The sequence below is a fragment of the Salvelinus sp. IW2-2015 genome, linkage group LG3 (assembly GCF_002910315.2).
Source record: "Salvelinus sp. IW2-2015 linkage group LG3, ASM291031v2, whole genome shotgun sequence".
NCBI lineage: Eukaryota > Metazoa > Chordata > Actinopteri > Salmoniformes > Salmonidae > Salvelinus > Salvelinus sp. IW2-2015.
The window spans coordinates 1,846,566-1,852,464 of NC_036840.1; positions in this window are offsets into that span (position 1 = coordinate 1,846,566).

The following is a 5,899-nucleotide window of genomic DNA, read 5'->3' on the forward strand; positions in this document are numbered from 1 at the left end:
TATAGATTAATGAGCCAAGTATGTCTATCGTCCAATAGCATATTCAAAAGTATCCACCTTCCTTGTGGATCTGTTTGGACAGTTTGCACATTCGGATCAAAATTATTATTAATTCATATCATCACCCCTTTAGAATTTATTTTCTCATGACAGTAGTACATTTGCTTTTGCTCCCTTCCTGTTTCTCTCAAGGGTCTTATAGATTTTTTATTTTCTTGTGTTTAATCAGGTGGTTTTTCAGTGCTTCTGCTCTCTCTGCCTTRGTCTCTCTCTTTTTCATTTTATTATTCCGCTTGTAGCGATTAATTACTATATCAGTTGCAAGTCAAGGTGGTATAACGGGGCTACCGATTAGACTGGTTACATGGAATATTTACGGTTGTGGGGGGTGAAAATGAAGTGTTCCAGGGTATTTTCACATCGAATATTCTTCAAGAAGCACACCTGCAAGTTAATGATCATACCAGATTATGTAAATTATGGGTAGGCCAGGTTTTCCAATTCTATTTTAATGACCAAGCAAATATACATATTTGCCATGAATGTATTTGAATATGTATTATGTAAATTAGTGTGTAGTTGCAGCTTTCTTTGTTTGATTAGTAATGCATAATTGACTGTACAGACACTCCCAATGCCTTAGTATTGTGTGACAAAGTAATAGAAAGTAGTTGGCAAAGTCAGGGCTGAACTGTGCATTGTGATTAATATAAGTAGGGAAACTACACAAATGTATGGTAGTTTGATCATTTGCTTGGGTTCACAGTGAAGTGTGTCCTGTGAACTTGCATTCAGTACGCTAATAAACGCTTGCTTGTCTTAAATATATTTTTTAACTTTGACACCAACAGTGCTGAAAGAAGATTTAGTAATACTACAGTTGTTGAAATGGTCTCAATTCTGGTAATAAGGCTCTGAGATGTACCAAAGAAGTTTGGAAAGAGGACAGATAATGTCATAAAATGGTCAATGTGAAGTACTGAAAGATGTTTCAGGATAATTTTGACAAACTTTCCATCTAAACGGACCTTTGTCAGGTGTGTCCGTTAGTCTCCTCCCAAGCCAGCAACCCTCACCTCTCCTCCTTTAGTACCACAGTAGTTGCATMTTGTATGTTTCATGATGAATGTAATTTAAAAAAATGTTTAACCTTTATTTAACTAGGCAAGTCAGGTAAGAACAAATTCTTATTTACAATAACGGCCTACCGGGGAACAGTGGGTTAACTGCCTTCTTCAGGGGCAGAACATATTTTTACCTTGTCAGCTCAGGGATTCGATCCAGCAACCTTTTYGTTACTGGCCCAACGCTCTAACCACTAGGCTACCTAAATTAATATTTATCCATAAACAAAGTTGAATATGAAACTGATGTTTTAATCTTGAAATTTAAATGTAATTTACAAGCAATTACTTTAATATGAAACATCTGAAAACTACATTTAAACTCTGAATATATACAGTTGAAGTCGGAAGTTTACATACACCTTAGCCAAATACATTTCAAATTCAGTTTTTCACAATTCCTGACATTTAATCCTAGTAAAATTTCCCTGTTTTAGGTCAGTTAGGATCACCACTTTATTTTAAGAATGTAAAATGTCAGAATAATAGTAGAGAAAGTGATTTATTTCAGCTTTTATTTCTTTCATCACATTCCCAATGGGTCAAACGTTTACATACACTCAATTAGTATTTGTTAGCATTGCCTTTAAATTGTTTAACTTGTGTCAAATATTTTGGGGAGCCTTCCACAAGCTTCCCACAATAAGTTGGGTGAAAGTTGGCCCATTCCTCCTGACAGAGCTGGTGTAACTGAGTCAGGTTTGTAGGCCTCCTTGCTCGCACACGCTTTTTCGATCTGCGCCACAAATTTCTATAGGATTGAGGTCAGGGCTTTGTGATGGCCACTCCAAGACTTAACTTTGATGTCCTTAAGCCATTTTGCACAACTTTGGAAGCATTGCTTGGGTCATTGTCCATTTGGAAGACCCATTTGCGACCAAGATTTAACTTCCTGACTGATGTCTTGAAATGTTACTTTCAATATATCCACATAATTTTCCTCCCTCATGATGCCGTCTATTTTGTGAAGTGCACCAGTCCTCCTGCAGCAAAGCACCCCACAACATGATGCTGCCACCCCCATGCTTTACAGTTGGGATGGCGTTCTTCGGCTTGCAAGCATCCCCCAATTTCTTCCAAACATAACGATGGTCATTATGGCCAAACAGTTATATTTTTCTTTCATCAGACCAGAGGGCATTTCTCCAAAAAGTAACATCTTTGTCCCATGTGCAGTTGCAAACCGTAGTCTGGCTTTTCTATGGCGATTTGGGAGCAGTGGCTTCTTCCTTGCTGAGCAGCCTTTCAGGTCATGTCGATATAGGACTCGTTTTACTGTGGATATAGATATTTTTGTACCCGTTTCCTCCAGCATCTTCACAAGGTCCTTTGCTGTTGTTCTGGGATTGATTTGCACTTTTCGCACCAAAGTACGTTCATCTCTAGAGACAGAACGCGTTCCTTCCAGAGGGTATGACGGCTGTGGTCCATGGTGTTTATACTTGCGTACTATGTTTGTACAGATGAACGTGGTACCTTCAGGCATTTGGAAATTGCTCCAAGGATGAAACCAGACTTGGGAGGTCTACCATTTTTTTCTGAGGTCTTGGCTGATTCTTTTGATTTCCCATATGTCAAGCAAAGAGGCGCTGAGTTTGAAGGTAGGCCTTGAAATACATCCACAGGTACACTCCAATTTACTCAAATTATGTAATTAGCCTATCAGAAGCTTCTAAAGCCATGACATCATTTTCTGGAATTTTCAAGCTGTTTAAGGCACAGTCAACTTAGTGTATGTAAACTTCTGACCCACTGGAATTGTGATACAGTGAATTATAAGTGAAATAATCTGTCAGTAAACAATTGTTGGAAAAATGACTTGTGTCATGCATAAAGTAGATGTCCTAACCGACTTGCCAAAAGTATAGTTTGTTAACAAGAAATTTGTGGAGTGGTTGAAAAACGAGTTTTAATGACTCCAACCTAAGTGTATGTAAACTTCCGACTTCAACTGTATAAAAAAATATTCACTTCGGATCTCACTTGGTGAACGTCAAAGGACTGAAAATGTAATATAATATAATATAATATACATAGATTAAATAAACTGGATAATATACATAGATTAAGTAAACTGGATAATATACATAGATTAAATAAACTGGATAATAAACATAGATTAAACGCAGAAGGAGCCTTTATTAAGATCTCGGACATAATGGCTTGAGGGAGAACAGAACTCATGATTTAAGAAATGTCACTTTACAAATAACACTATCCATAATTTATACATTGATGGTGTTATTACAGATGACCAAAAATGTATTGCTAATTACTGTAGCAATTTTTACAAGAAGTTTTATTGCTCTACGTCATCTTAGGAATCCATAGATGTGTTTTTTGACTGACTGAATAATGTTCACTCTATCAGTGATACAGAACCCTAACAGTGTGATGAACCTATCATAGTTGAAGAGATTGTTGATTCTATCAAACATCTAAAGAACAATAAATCCCCAGGTATTGATGGAATTTTGTCAGAATTTTCTGAACAAGTAGCTCCCTTCCTACTTGAAGTCCTTTTTTAGAGAGTAGKCAATTTTCTTCCTCCTACATTGAGTCAGGGTTTAATAACACTGATACCTAAGCCTAAAAAATAAGTGCTGCTCATGAATAACTGGCATCCAATTTGTCTTCCTAATTCCTAATAACCATTCCATTGATATGGTAGACCATTCCATTCTTGTGGGCTGGTTAAGGAGTATTGGTGTCTCTGAGGGGTCTTTGGCCTGGTTTGCTAACTACCTCTCTCAAAGAGTGCAGTGTATACAATCAGAACATCTGCTGTCTCAGCCATTGCCTTTCACCAAGGGAGTACCCCAAGGCTCGATCCTAGGCCCCACGCTCTTCTCAATTTTCATCAACAACATAGCCAGGTAGTAGGAGGCTCTCTCATCTATTTATATGCAGATTATACAGTCTTATAGTCAGTGGGCCCCTTCCCGGATTTTGTGTTAAACGCTCTACAACAAAGCTTTCTTAGTGTCCAACAAGCTTTCTCTGCCTTTAACCTTGTTCTGAACACCTCCAAAACAAAGGTCATGTGGTTTGGTAAGAAGAATGCCCATCTCTCCACCAGTGTGATTACCATCTCTGAGGGTTTAGAACTTGAGGTAGTCACCCCATACAAGTACTTGAGAGTATGGCTAGACGGTAGACTGTCCGTCTCTCAGCACATATCAAAGCTGCAGGCTCAGGTTAAATCGAGACTTGGTTTCCTCTATTGTAATCGCTCCTCTTTCACCCCAGCTGCCAAACTAACCTTGATTCAGATGACCATCCTACCCATGTTAGATTATAGATCGGCAGGTAATGGTGCTCTCGAGCAGCTAGATGTTCTTTACCATTCGGCTATCAATGCTCCTTATAGGACACATCACTGCACTCTATACCCCTCTGTAAACTGGTCATCTCTGTATACCCATTGCAAGACCCACTGGTTGATGCTTATTTATAAAATCCTCTTAGGCCTCACTCCCCCCTATCTGAGATACCTACTGCTCCCCTCATCCTCCACAAACAACACCCATTCTGCCAGTCACATTCTGTTAAAGGTCCCCAAAGCACACACATCCCTGGGACACTCCTCTTTTCAGTTCGCTGAAGCTAGTGACTGGAACGAGCTGCAAAAAACACTCGAACTGGAGAGTTTTATCTCTTTATTCAAAGACTCAATCATGGGCACTCTTACTGACAGTTGTGGCTGCTTCGCGTGATATATTGTTGTCTCTACCTTCTTGCCCTTTGTGCTGTTGTCTGTGCCCAATAATTCTACCATGTTTTGTTGCTACCATGCTGTGTTGTCATGTGTTGCTGCCATGCTATGTTGTTGTCTTAGGTCTCTCTTTATGTAGTGTTGTGGTGTCTCTCTTGTCGTGATGTGTGTTTTGTCCTATATTTTTAAGCCCACCCCCTGTCCCCGCAGGAGGCCTTTTGTCTTTTGGTAGGCCGTCATTGTAAATAAGAATTAGTTCTTAACTGACTTGCCTAGTTAAATAAAGTTTAAATACAAAATAAAAAATAACAACAAATAATGACTATAAGATGTTAGCCTTACTACTTGCAAAAATAATTAAAGAAGTCCTGGATGCAATCATTGATGAAACGCAGTCTGGCTTTATGAGGAACAGACATATTTCTAACAATGTCAGACTAGTATTAGATATACTTACCTACACAGACCTAATAAGCGAGGATAGCTTCATTTTTGTTTTAGATTTGTATAAAGCATTTGACACAATAGAGCATCAGTTCCTCTTCCACTCCCTTGAGAAATGTGGCTTTGGGGATTTTTTCTGTAAGGCTATTAAGACTCGATATGAATGGTAACAGCTCTATCAAACGGAAACATGGCACCTCACCTAGATTTGAGTTAAAGAGAGGAATAAGGCAAAGTTGTCCTATCTCACCGTATCTGTTTCTATTAATCACCCAACTTCTTACAAATTATTTAAACAATAGTCCTGTACAAGGTATTTCCATAGCTGGTAAGTAAATTATTATAAGCCAGCTGGCTGACGATACTACACTTTTTCTGAAAGACGCTAGTCAGATTCCCATATCGATCAATGTGAATTAATCCTTTTCCAAAGCATCTGGTCTATGTCTTAAATAGAATAGGCTATAGCCTATGTATACATGGGCCGAGAAGCACGGGACAGTTATCTTTCCAAGGAAATGTACTTCCTAATAGGGCTATAGTTTATATATAGTAGGCTATAGTTTACTACATTGCTAAATATTGATCACCCATATTCATCTGTTTGAAATCTTCA